Below are 13117 nucleotides of genomic sequence, written 5' to 3' on the forward strand. Positions count from 1 at the left end.
TTCACTTGCAGAGGGCAAACTTCTGGAGGGAACATAAGATTTAACCAGTTTGTTTAGGTATGTCCACAATGTTTCACAATAACTTTGATATTGTGAAATATATTTAACTGAAAACTGAATGCAAAATAAATCACACAATATTTTCACTTTACAGTTCAGTAACAGTGAGGTTGGAAACAAAGTGGACAACACTATTCATTAAACACTTATTTAATGTATTCAGATGAAAATTTACAATATTAACAAATTATTCACAAGCAGTGTTTTCAGAGCCCCCAGTTACACTGTTTTAATCAAAACACTAGTAATACAGTGTAGTAAAACAAATAAAATCTAATTCAGTAAATTTTTTATAAACTAAGTACAATCAAAACCTATCACAAAAGGTCAAAGCATCTCTAGCAGAAGTGACAGTGCAATGTAGCAGATGAACAATTTCTTACCAATGTTTCAAGAACAAGCTGGATCCTCGATGACTCTACAAGGGGAAAGAAGAAATGGTTTACTGAAAAGTTCTTAAAAAGCAGGATTTCATATTATACCATTTCTTTAAACCACTGGTTCTCAAACTTTTTATACCAAGTACCACTTCAGAAAATATTGTTATTAAATATTAAGTTCCACCATAATGACCAACATTACATTTCAGCAGCGTAGTAGACCAAACTATTCAGCTACAGGTCTACAGTTAAAAAATGAGGCAGTTTTATTCTAATAAGAATATTTATTGTTGTCAGACACTTTACCATGTTTGAACATTAACACTACAACTGTGCTTACATACACAGGTAAATAAAAAAAAGTTTAAATTAAAATGTAATTTTAAATGTAATTATGTAACAAAAGTTACAAAACTGTACTGTACTTTAACTGTAACATACTTAAATGTGCAAAAAAAAAAACTTACTCAAAGATTAAGTTAAAATATATTAACATTAATTAGTTTAATTTAGTGATTCACCTGCATAACAACTAGAGGGGGCCTGACACTTTGAGAACCATGGCTTTAAACAATCCTTTTATTTATTTATTCATTTTCATTAATTCATTAAAATTATATTTAAATACAGACATTTGCACTTATATGTTTCAGAAAACACTTTGAAACTATTATAAGCATACAAACATATATAACACACCTAATGCATGGGATACATATCAGGAAAATATGGGAAAATCTCTAAACCATCTCTAAATCTCTCTTACCAGCAACACATTAGGTGAGCACCTAACTTGATCAGCTGTGATAAAGCAATGCAAAAATAGACACACGGGTATTTATTCATCTGCAGATTACATGTCCTTTAAACTACCCATTTGTAAACTCTGGTAATACTTTACTATTTTCAAAAGATAATAAAGATAACGTTAGCGATTTTCTTACCTCATTTTGCCAGGATGTTTTCAGGACCTCGCAGAACACCTGACCCTTCTTGTGTTCACAGTTTTTGTTCTCCATTGACATGTCACGACTCAAATTCGCTCAAAATAAATAAAAAATGTACAGGCAAATATGAAATAATTCGGGACCGATAGAGCAGTCAGTTATAACGAGCAGCAGCTCACAGTTAGCCGCCTCACTCACAGAAAGACGACAATAACGGTCATATTTTTAAATGTAGAAAGGCGCGAACCGATTCATTGTCCAGTTTCCTGAATGACAGACAGATTTACCAATCATGATAGAAGTAATAAAATACAACTACCAATGGGAGTTGTTTCAGTGTGATAAAGCAGCGAAATGTATATAGTTTTATTGTTGTTAATGATGATAATATTTAACATATACCTTTAGATTTTAGAATAGGTATCATGACTAAAATATTTTAAAATGCTATTAAAATAATTAATTAATTTAAATAATTTAATATAAATAATTTAAAAGCTTGTTAACCTTTAACTACCATTTAGCATTAAACATTTTTAACGTTGTTTCATTAAAACAACTGACCTTATTTCAGCCATATTTCAATGTTGAAAGTTGGTCATGTGCTGGAAGTTTTTCAACAGTTCATCTTTAAACGTTGAATCAACGTTGTTTCAACGTTGAAACCACAACTGACCTTATTTCAACCATATTTCAACATTGAAAGTTGGTCATGTGCTGGATGTTTTTCAACCATTCAGCTTTAAACGTTGAATCAACGTTGTTTCAACGTTGAAACCACAACTGACCTTATTTCAACCATATTTCAACATTGAAAGTTGGTCATGTGCTGGATGTTTTTCAACCATTCAGCTTTAAACGTTGAATCAACGTTGTTTCAACGTTGAAACCACAACTGACCTTATTTCAACCATATTTCAACGTTGAAGGTCGGTCATGTGCCGGCTGGGTTATATTCACATTTGTCAAGGGTTAAAAAGCATTCAGAATTCCTCATAATTGATTTAAACCTATATAATATCCCCTGGTCTGGTTCTCTGTAAATTTGAAGGTTGAGCTCCAGGGGCTTTTTCGAGTGACCCAGGCCCAGCGTGGCCTCACCCTCTCGGGCATGAGGGTGAGATGGCGCCCCCTACTCCGGTTCTCATTAACCGTGGGAGTAACCCCAGGCGGAGCGACACGTGTTAAATTAAGTTCACATTGTTAAACATTTTATTTAACCAATCCTAGCTTGGAAACTGTTGCCATACGCAATTTTGCCTAAGAGTTGTATAATAAAGGTCCCGCGTCTTTGGGTGATTTTAAACTGTTTTATACAGAAGTAATTCAAAAGTATGGAAATAAAAATGTAACTGGAGCATGTGTAAAAGTGGTAGGTTAGACAGAGAGGACTTAAATAGGCTTTTGTCCTGTTTTTTTTATCGTAATGTTGAGACGTGTGTGCTGTGGATAAAATTGTGTTAGTCTTTATTTACAAACGAACACATGCATAAGCATGTCAGCTGTTGCAACATTTGATATGATGTTAAAAGAATCAGAGTGTTTATTTACACTAAGTTCAAGGCTACCATCGCCCATCAACATGTTAGTATCGGTTGTAGTGGATTAGTGGTTAACTTGTGTGCTTTTTGACACAATCGACCCGAGTTCGCGTCCGCCTTTTCCCAAACATGTTTTTCTCCTTTTTCAAATCTCATATCTTATAGGGAAGGCATTTATTTTCTATAAAAATTAAGGAAATAATTCAAAAGTTGAAAATAAATATTGGGTAGGGTTAGGGTAGGTGTAGGGAGGGCTTTAATTGTCCCAGTAAGGTGGCATTCATTTAAAAATTTGAATTAAAATTCAAATAAAAAAGTTATTAATGCGTACTGTTTTATAATGTACTACAATACTGAGGTGCAGATAATTGCCACCATTTCAAATAAGTAGTATAAATTGCATCAAATCTAGCTATTTTAACACAGTGTAAATATAATCCATTGCTATATCTATTGCCAAGAAAATATGCTATTACGCCTAAACAAATAGCCCCTGCCTAAAAGAATACATTGGTGCTCATCACTGAACACAGCAGAATATAATCATCATGGATCTCTTGCTATAATACAATACAATACTCCCACCTTGTGGGCTATTTATGGAATCTCGTTTCCGCCACTAAATTAAGAAATTATTTAAAAAATAAATTAATAAAGAAATAGCAACTTTATATCTCACTGTTATAAAATGTATATCTCGCATTGTCTATATCGCAATTCTGAGAAAAATTCAGAATGAATGGTAAGATAAAAGCTGCAAATTAGGCCTTCCTTTATTTTTTTTAAAGGTAGGCCTACCTTTCTTTAATAAATAAATAAACATTTTTTTCATTGTCTAAATATATAATAAATAAATTCAGACGAGCAGTTTGTGATTTTCTGCCTTTATTGAACATTACACTGCATTTGGTCTATTTTGCAACATGATTCAATTAAAACACATGCACGCGGGAGACATTTTACCACACAATGCTACATTCAAATTTATTTAATAACCCATGAAGCACTTCATCCAGTATCTTTTCACTCCGTGACAACAAAAGCAGACTTTTATTATGTTCCCAGACAGCACACATACGTTGTGCCGATGTCGAGCCGACCTACAAAATTCCATCGGGACGATATCGCTCAGGGAGCGTTTGCTAATAGGCAAGATGTCTCGGCGACGTCGGCCTCTGATCGGAAATGCTCTCCGGCCGATGCTGAGACGATACATCCCGGCCGCTCTGCGTGGACGCGGTTCACCGGCGTTTTGCTCATCGTTACGGATCACCCGCGGCTACCGCCGCTGGTTTATAATAAAACAATACACACCACTCTCAAGAACAGACGCAACTTTATTAATATTTTCATTTATTTCATATTACATGTACAAATACAATAACATTTACCAGATGCTTTGATCAAAAGTGGATAATTCGGGATTATTTGTAGTCTTTTGAACATTAACCATGATTATACTACAGCTTTTGCAGTAAAACCATAGAAAAAACAAAATCAACCATAGTTTTACTACAATCGATTTTACTACAGCTTTTGCAGTAAACCCATAGTAAAAACAAAAATAACCATTACTACAGTACTTGCATGGTTACATGTTGTATGAGTATAGCACCTTTTGACAATACTTATTTCAAAGTAGGTTTACAGGAAATGCATGTTTCAAGGTTACAGTTTAAAAAGCCAGAGATGACTGAGACTCACTGGGAAGACCATCTACTAGTTCATAATAAAAGTCATGTGTTCAGTGCTGTCAGCATTGCATGCAAACTTTATGCCAAGAACTTTTTAAAAAGAGTTAAATAAACACAAAATAAAACCAGGCAAACAATACTAATTAAGCAATTAAAATGTTTTAAATTGCATGATAAAAGTTCAAAAATATTTTCTGATAAAATCTTACTAAACAAGTCTCTAGTTTTGTATTCAGTTAACATTAACATTATCTTTCAACATTTTTAAAGTGATGCTTACAAATAAAAGGGGACATGTAGGTCCACATAACTCAGAGAGTAAATATTGTTCATTTACAGATATAAGAGACGTTACAATAAAGCAGTTTGAAAATCATCAAATTTACCCTTATAGGCAAAATAAGGTTAATATTTGTTTTGTGTGTCCAATGTTTTGTGTGTTCATGTACAGTTGTCGTCTGTAGTCTTTCTGAGCGTTGGTGTCATCTGAAGTCTTCAAAAGTGAGTTTGGATTCAGTCTGGAGCTGGTGTAATCTCTAGAAACCTTGGGATTGACATCCTGAGATAGAAACAGGAAATAAAAAGGAGAAAGTTTAGAATAGCTGCTGCTGTTCATATTATTTCAGACAAAATATTATTTATTTAATCACATATAACTGGAGTGCATGGTTATTAGATGTGTTGTGTGAATACTAAACTATGTATTTTAATTTAATTTAAACAACAACAAAAAAGTGTGTCCGAGCCCCAAATATTATTAGGAAGGCTATTTCAAAGTAAAATACCAATAGGTTTTGCTTCCTTTAGTGGACTTTGATAAATTCTTGGTGTTAGAATTAAGTTACCTCACTACAGGCCATGCACCATAGATGCTGCTGCCTCAATTTGAGCTTATTTTGCTATATATATATATATATATATCTGATTTAATCACAAGTAGGTTTAATAAACGCACATCCACTTCCAATTCACCAATCAATAAACAAAAATCGACACACTGCCACTAATGCTCTCAAAAATCAGTTTATTGATGAAGTGTTTCATGTGATCCCTGTAAATGTAATATTTGTGGAACAGGCATCTCTTTAGAATGGAATATACATTTCAGTGGGTGGAACATTATATTTGTAATTATACTACCGTTAAAAGTTTGGGGTCAGTACGATTTTCTTTTTACGTCTTTGAGAAAAGTCTCTTCTGCTCAACAAGGCTGCCTTTATTTGATCAAAAGCAAGTAAAAAAACTGTAATATTGTGAAATATTACAATTTAACAACAGTTTTCTACGTGAATATATTGTGAAATGTAATTTATTTCTGTGATCTAAGCTAATTTTTATTACTCCAGTCTTCAGTGTCACATGATCCTTCAGAAATCATTCTGATTTGCTGCTCAATAAACATTTTCAATTATTATCACTGTCTTATCAATTATCAAAAGTTAAAACAGACATTTCTGTTTCAAACACTGTACTGTTTTAAAACTTTATTATTCATCAAAGAATCCTGAAAAAAATGAAGGAACACAGCGGTTTTCAACACTGATAATAGTCAGAAATGTTTCTTCAGAAGCAAATCAGAATATAAGAATGATTTCTGAAGATCACGTGACACTGAAGACTGGAGTAATGATGCTGAAAATCCAGCTTTACCATCACAGGAATAAATGACTTCTCTAAATATATTCAAATAGAAAACTATTATTTTAAATTGTAGTGAACTGTTTTCATTTCATATATTAAACTGTGGTTGCCATAAAAGACTTTCAAAAACACAAAAAACCATACCTTCCCAAACTTATGATACAGTTGTGTATGTTCAAGATTGTAAATACTGGTCCTGCAGTTTATAGCATCTTGGAGATGTTGTCTGACAGCAGCGGTGGGCCGTCAGCAGCTCTGCTGGCCCTATAAAAAACAAAATTGTGTGAAAAAAGCTTTTAAAGACTATTTAGTTATCATTTACATTTGTGTAATGTTCACAAATTGCTTGTGATTAGTTTAGTTGAGGTTGACCTGGAATATCCTACACATATGCCACATAGTTCATTCCTGAAGCAAACTTATGTCCGTTTGGTGATTAAATAAACAGTTTCAGACCGCTGCTTGAATTGAATGTGACGCATCCTGTGTGTGTGATAACTGTGACTTCTCAAAGACGCTGCATATGATTAGATAATCATGCACTGTTCTAAAATAGCAGCAAATAAAATGAGACGCATCCGGTGTGTAGGCTTGGGTATCGTTTGAATTTTATTGATTCCAATTCCGATTCTGCTTATCGATTCCTAGTTTCGATTCCAATAAGGTAAAAAATCCAATATAAAAAAATTAGAATGGAAATGTATAGTCAAACATTTAGATGTCAAACATGTTTCTGTCTTTTTACAAAGCATTCTGTTACAGCTGAATAACATGAGCAAAAATCAGCAGCTTACAAAACACTGCAAGAGGAATTTTGCCTGTGCTAAAAAAAAAAAATGCCATAGCAAAAACAATTAATTAATAAAAATATTAAAGTGTTAAAGACAAGTAACCAGTCAGTAGTAAGATATGAACAAACAAATCAATTAGCAATATCCTAAATACAACTAAACAAAATTTCAGGTACAGAAACTGTAATTAAAAGTTTAAAAACACTGCATAGTTTTCTTTTTATAAATAAAATAAAGATTAATCAATTAAAGTTATTAAATATATTCAGTCGAGATCAGTGAATGATTTTCTTTTGTTTCTTTTGTTCTTTGATTAACATTAATGACAGGCAGCGCGTTTATTAGGCTGTTGTCTCTTTAAACAAAAATACTGTACGTGTGTGTTTTCTTTCTCATCTGTTTAGATTCATGTAAGACAAAAACGTTTGTGTTTATGATGATATACTGATTTAGTTTTCTGTATATTGGTCGACAAATATGAAAGAAGTCAGTTTCGGCTCGGAACAACCTTTTCTACAGTTGAAATACATGGAATGGTCCGAGAATGGACACAAACCCTGGAACCCACAGCACGACCGCAGACCGCTGCTCTCATTCAGTATCCATTTTGTTCAGTATTCATTTTAAAAACTATTGGTTTATAAATCGGTATCGGCCAGTGTGGTCCAAACTAGCTATCAGTATTGGAAAAATCCACTATCGGTTGATCTCTAGTTGATAATACTGTGGTGCTGTGTGGATGTCCAGAAAAAAAAAAGACCAAATCAATACCGGTGGCTACTGGTGATACATTGAGGTCTAATGAAGCGAAATGATCGGTATTTAGGAGAAAATGAACACTACTTACAACATTATTACCTTTAATCCATAGCCTGGGCAACCAGCTGTCAGCACGTTCACAACTGTCTATAGAAACTGTCTATAGAACGTGACTTCTCTGTCGCATGACAACAGATGCACGGGCGAGATACTGGAGCTGATGACGCTGTTTGCCGGCGCAGCATCGTGATGTCTATCAGCCATCGGCGATGAACGATGGCATCGTCAATCAGGCCAACCCTAACCAGGATGAGATAATTAAACAATTGTACACAACTGTTGTACACAGTTTTTATAATTTATTAGCTAAACAAATGCACAGCTTCCACCAATAAAAAAAAAATAGTTAAAGCAAGAGTACAGCACCAACTACTGTTACCCGGATGAGCCTGTGTTATTACATTTTACAGGTTTTTATCCAGGGATAACATGCATCGGAATGTCGCAACTGACCAATCAGAATCAAGTACCCACAGAGCCATGTAATAAAAGTAATTAGCTAATGGTAAACTAATCATTTACAAAACATGACTATGTGTTCATAGATGATTAATAAGTGATGTTAATATTTTTATCTATGTTCTGTAGATTAAGTTATAAATAACTTACAAAGCTTTCTGCACCCACAATCTAAAGTGTAAACTACTCATCAGTTGTAAATGTAAATTTTCCGGTTACAGGTTGGTTGATTTTGTGTTTGTGTGTGTTGGTGTGTGTGTGTGTATATATATATATATATATATATATATATATATGTGTGTGTGTGTGTGTGTGTGTGTGTGTGTATATGTATGTATATATACATACGCACACACAACTGAAAACCACAAAGTTTGTAAAACATTTACAACTGATGAGTAGTTTACATCTTAGATTGGGGGGTGCAGAAAGCTTTGTAAATGATTTATACTGTTTATTGAGATAATAGTACAATGTTGACATTTCAATGATTTATAAGTGATTCATAATATTTTAACTAGTAACTATTAAAAATTAAGGATCTGTTTGATTTTTTTCGTGATTTTATTTTTTTTAAGATTGCTTATGAAAGATGTGTAAATCATAGCATATTACTTAATCATTAGTGAATGTATATTCATGTCACTTGTAAATTATTTATAACTTAATCTACAGAACATAGATAAAAATATTAACATCATTTATTTCTATGAACAGTCATGTTTTGTAAATAATTAGTTAATCATAATCTAATTACTTGTAAATGACTTTTAAAATGAATTTACAAAAAGTACACAAATTATTAGTATATCACTTATTAGGCACTTGTGAATGTTTTGTAAATGATTAGTTCATCATTAACTACTCACTTAAAAGTGACTTACAACTGAACTTTATTATAAATTGTTACCAAAAAGTCACCCACACCTTGGAAGACCTGAGGGAAAGTAAATTAACAGCAAATTTTCATTTTGGGGTGAACTATCCCTTTAACCCACACTAATCTAGCCTACTGCTGAAGTTGTTGATCAGCCCCGTCATTGTTGTTGAGAGCCTGTGTGGGGCATAATATGTGCATTAAGGGGCGGTCACACTGCACTTTTCGTTCCACTGACTTCCATTCATACTCTTGCGAATGCGTCAGACCGGAAACCCAGGCTCATGCAAAAATTTTCGCATTTCGCTGCATTCGAAAGTTCAAGTTTGGTGAACTTTGACCTGCGAATTCGCATCACGTGAAGTCGTGGGACCAGTAGATGAATGATACGTCACTGCGTGACCTCTCTGTACAGAAATTAAAAAATGAAGTGCTAATTTTAGCCGTAGCGCAGCATCCTATTTTATATAATACATATTTAAAAGATAATTAAAAAAGAAGCTGCATGGTTCGCAGTGTCAATGGAAACAGGAACAGATGGCACATTTGAATGAGGACACGTTCTATATTTTTTTATTGTTTAGTGTGTATATTTATAGAGAGAGAGAGAGACAGAGTGCAATATAATAAGACGCTTTCGACGCCATCGCCAAAGACACAGTAAAAGCACAGATTAACCCATGTTGTGATAAGGGGAAACCGTTATATCTTGCTCCCGCCCATATTCGCAGCAGCGTCCGAAATAATTTTGCATGTTCAAAGGCTAGTGTGACCGCACCTTTACACATACGGCTGCGTTAGCTGTAACAGATGTGTAAGATGTGTACAGGTATCTAACAGTTGTTTACTGAAGGCCCTGACTGAAACCCCACGGTACTTACTGTCTGACAGCAGGTTCACTCAGACTCTGCTCATCATCACTGAAGAATCCAGGAACAAAACAAGCAATCTGACACAGAGTCAACAATATTTACTCTGCAGTTCCAGGTTCATTAGAAGGAAACAAGCTAGAGTAGAGGTGAAATGGAGATAAAAGACAGAATAATATATTACAATTATAATAACATGTAATATACATATTCTACTACTAAAATATAATCTTAAAATAACACAATCTATATTTTTAGTTTTAGGTTGAGTGTGACTTACGTTATGATGTCAGGGACTTCTTAAAATTGGTGAAATGTATTCTGAAAAAGGCATATTAATGTATTTCATGAGCTTCTTCAGTTCACCTGTATTTCTAAGTCAGAATCTCCCTTCAGAAATGTTGAAATCTTGGAGCTTCACTTCTGTTCTGTAGAGTTTCTTTCTGTCCTCCTGAAATCACAGAACAATTTGTATTAATATCTGTTTATCATGAAATATCGAAACTAATGTGAACTTGATTTCAGCCGATTACACTCTCACTGTAAGTGACGTCATCGATTCAGTAAATCAGCCTTTTCCAATAACATACTGACAAATCACCAGCAAAACATTCAAAGTGCCATCAAAATATCTCATACACACACGAAGATTTGATTGAAAGCCCAGAGTTTCATCAACAAGAGCTCAATCTATATAGTTAGCCTACCTGAAAACTGCTAAGATGCTAACGGACTTTTTCGAAGAAACTAAACCGTTTCTATAAAATAAATTTAATTGAAACATGTCAATAACAAGCAAGAAACGTGTCAGGAACATTTGTATGTAATATTTGTGTGATTTTAGCGACTAAACGTACCCAAAACGGTGTAAACTGCATCGAGAGAGGAGATTACTGCTTGCCAGTAACGGTTTTTGTGTTGACGCCCCGTTTCCATGGCAACTCTGCTACCCGCTCGCGCAGGACTCAACGCGCACACAGCATTTACACAAACAAACATCTAGAGTTAAAGCATTACATTTATAATGTACAGTCTCGTTCAATAATCATTCAATATTAAAATTAAAATCATTTTGTTTTAATCAAATCGAAGATTTGATTAAAAGCCCAGAGTTTCATCAACAAGAGCTCAATCTATAGAGTTAGCCTACCTGAAAACTGCTAAAATGATAACGGACTTTTCCGAAGACACTAAACCGTTTCTATAAAATAAATTTAATTGAAACATGTAAATAACAAGCAAGAAACGTGTCAGGAACATTTGTATGTAATATTTGTGTGGTTTTAGCGACTAAACTTACCCAAAACAGTGTAAACTGCATCGAGAGAGGAGATTACTGCTTGCCAGTAACGGTTTTTGTGTTGATGCCCCGTTTCCATGGCAACTCTGCTCCCCGCTCGCGCAGGACTCAACGCACACACAGCATTTACACAAACAAACATCTAGAGTTAAAGCATTACATTTATAATGTACAGTCTCATTCAATAATAAATTTAAAAATCATTTTGTAGTTCAGAAGCAACAGCAACAATAGCTCACCATATTATTTCACCAGATTATTTCTGGAAGCCTGTAAAAGAGTGAAAAACACGGTGAAAAAGCAGTCAGGACTTCTCTTTAATAACCCGCTTTTACATTTTCCCTCCGAGAAACTTCTGAAAACGCATTAAGGCGTTAACATTAATGTTAAAAAAATCGCTACCGTGACCGTTGGCTCAAAAAGTTAACGGTAACATTTGAAAATGAGCCAGACTCTTCAGCTGCCCATAGACTGTATAAAACACACCGTGTGCCTTACTAGTACTTTTTCAGTGTCACAGAATTAACAAAGTAGTATTTTTGTCTAATTGAGCTGAAGTGAAATCGTAACGTTACCTCAGAGCCACAGATGTCGCTGGGATTATCCTCTTCTCTCTCTCTGGGTGGCTAAAAGAGACGAATACTGGGCACGCGCACACAGATAAGCGCGGCATCGGCCCGCGGTCGTGAACCAACTCAGGGCCGACGATTGATGAGCTGGAGAACAGAGCACTGACCAAATTATATCGGCCTCCGCCAGGCCGATGTGTTATAGATGTTTTAGGTATAGAGGCCGACGTTTCGATATTGGGCCGACGTCGGCCAGACGTACATGTGCTGTCTGGGTTGTTAGCTGTTAGCAGAGTAGGCGGGGAGGAGCTGAGTAAATTTATTCTGACGTCAAACAGGAGCATTTCGACTAGGAGCAATTGCAATTCAGATATCTTAAACTATAATTGTGACTAGTCGAAATTGAATTAGAGATATCTCTAATTACATTTGCGGATGTATGACGCGTCTATTGAAGATATCTATAAAATAATTACAGATATCTTAAATGTAGTTTTGACTAGTCATAAAGTTTTTAGAGATATCTCTAATCTGATTTCTTACTAGTGCAATTATAATTGCAGATATCTCTAATTGTCATTGTGACTAGTCGAATTATAATTATGACTATCCGGATTAAAATTGTGACTATCCGAAATTATATTTATGGACAGTCAAAACGCTAAAACGGCTTGCGATACTAAATGACATTGTGACGTAATTGCGCCATGACGTCATTACGTAATCGCAACGCAAAACTACATAAATATTATTTGAAATGCTAATTTACATTTGTTTGTAAAATAAATACACACACACTCAGCATTTTTAAAATGAATACAAACAACACTTTTTCATGACTAGATTTATTTTTATTTTTAAATACAACATTGATATTGAACAGTTAAACACTTTTGAACAATTAAATTTTATGTAGACTATTTTCCTTTTAACCAGTGAAACTACACATGAATTGAACAATTAAAGCCCTGTGGTAGTTAATATGCTACCTAAATGACAAGCTAATAACAAGGTGTATCAGTAAATTAACAATTAGGCTATATTGAACAATTGAACAATTGCAGCTAGCATCTTAATTTAAATGTGTTTGTCTATTGTTAGGCACCTATTTACAACTCTCTCCATAGAATGGTGTGGTGTGCTGCTGGGTTGGTTAGCTGTTCAGGTTTC

General features: G+C 34.3%; 2 long non-coding RNA genes across 4 annotated transcripts; both read right to left on the reverse strand.

Moving 5' to 3' along the window:
* Window positions 1–4944: 4944 nt before the first annotated feature.
* Window positions 4945–10116, reverse strand: LOC113070681 (uncharacterized). Of its 3 annotated transcripts, XR_003279981.1 has the most exons (4): window positions 10091–10116; window positions 7913–8113; window positions 6455–6527; window positions 4945–5181 (listed from the first exon to the last, which is right to left on the reverse strand). It is a non-coding gene; the product is annotated as an uncharacterized LOC113070681 (long non-coding RNA). The 3 variants fall into 3 exon arrangements; XR_003279980.1 differs by lacking the exon at window positions 10091–10116 and having other exon boundaries at window positions 7913–8440; XR_003279982.1 differs by lacking the exon at window positions 10091–10116 and having other exon boundaries at window positions 6408–6527; window positions 7913–8440.
* An 827-nt stretch (window positions 10117–10943) lies between these two features.
* LOC113070680 (uncharacterized) lies at window positions 10944–12234 on the reverse strand. The gene is made up of 4 exons (XR_003279979.1): window positions 11954–12234; window positions 11379–11648; window positions 11229–11279; window positions 10944–11077 (listed from the first exon to the last, which is right to left on the reverse strand). It is a non-coding gene; the product is annotated as an uncharacterized LOC113070680 (long non-coding RNA).
* Between the last annotated feature and the right edge of the window lie 883 nt (window positions 12235–13117).

This window comes from Carassius auratus, unplaced genomic scaffold (genome assembly GCF_003368295.1).
Source record: "Carassius auratus strain Wakin unplaced genomic scaffold, ASM336829v1 scaf_tig00005214, whole genome shotgun sequence".
Taxonomy (NCBI): domain Eukaryota; kingdom Metazoa; phylum Chordata; class Actinopteri; order Cypriniformes; family Cyprinidae; genus Carassius; species Carassius auratus.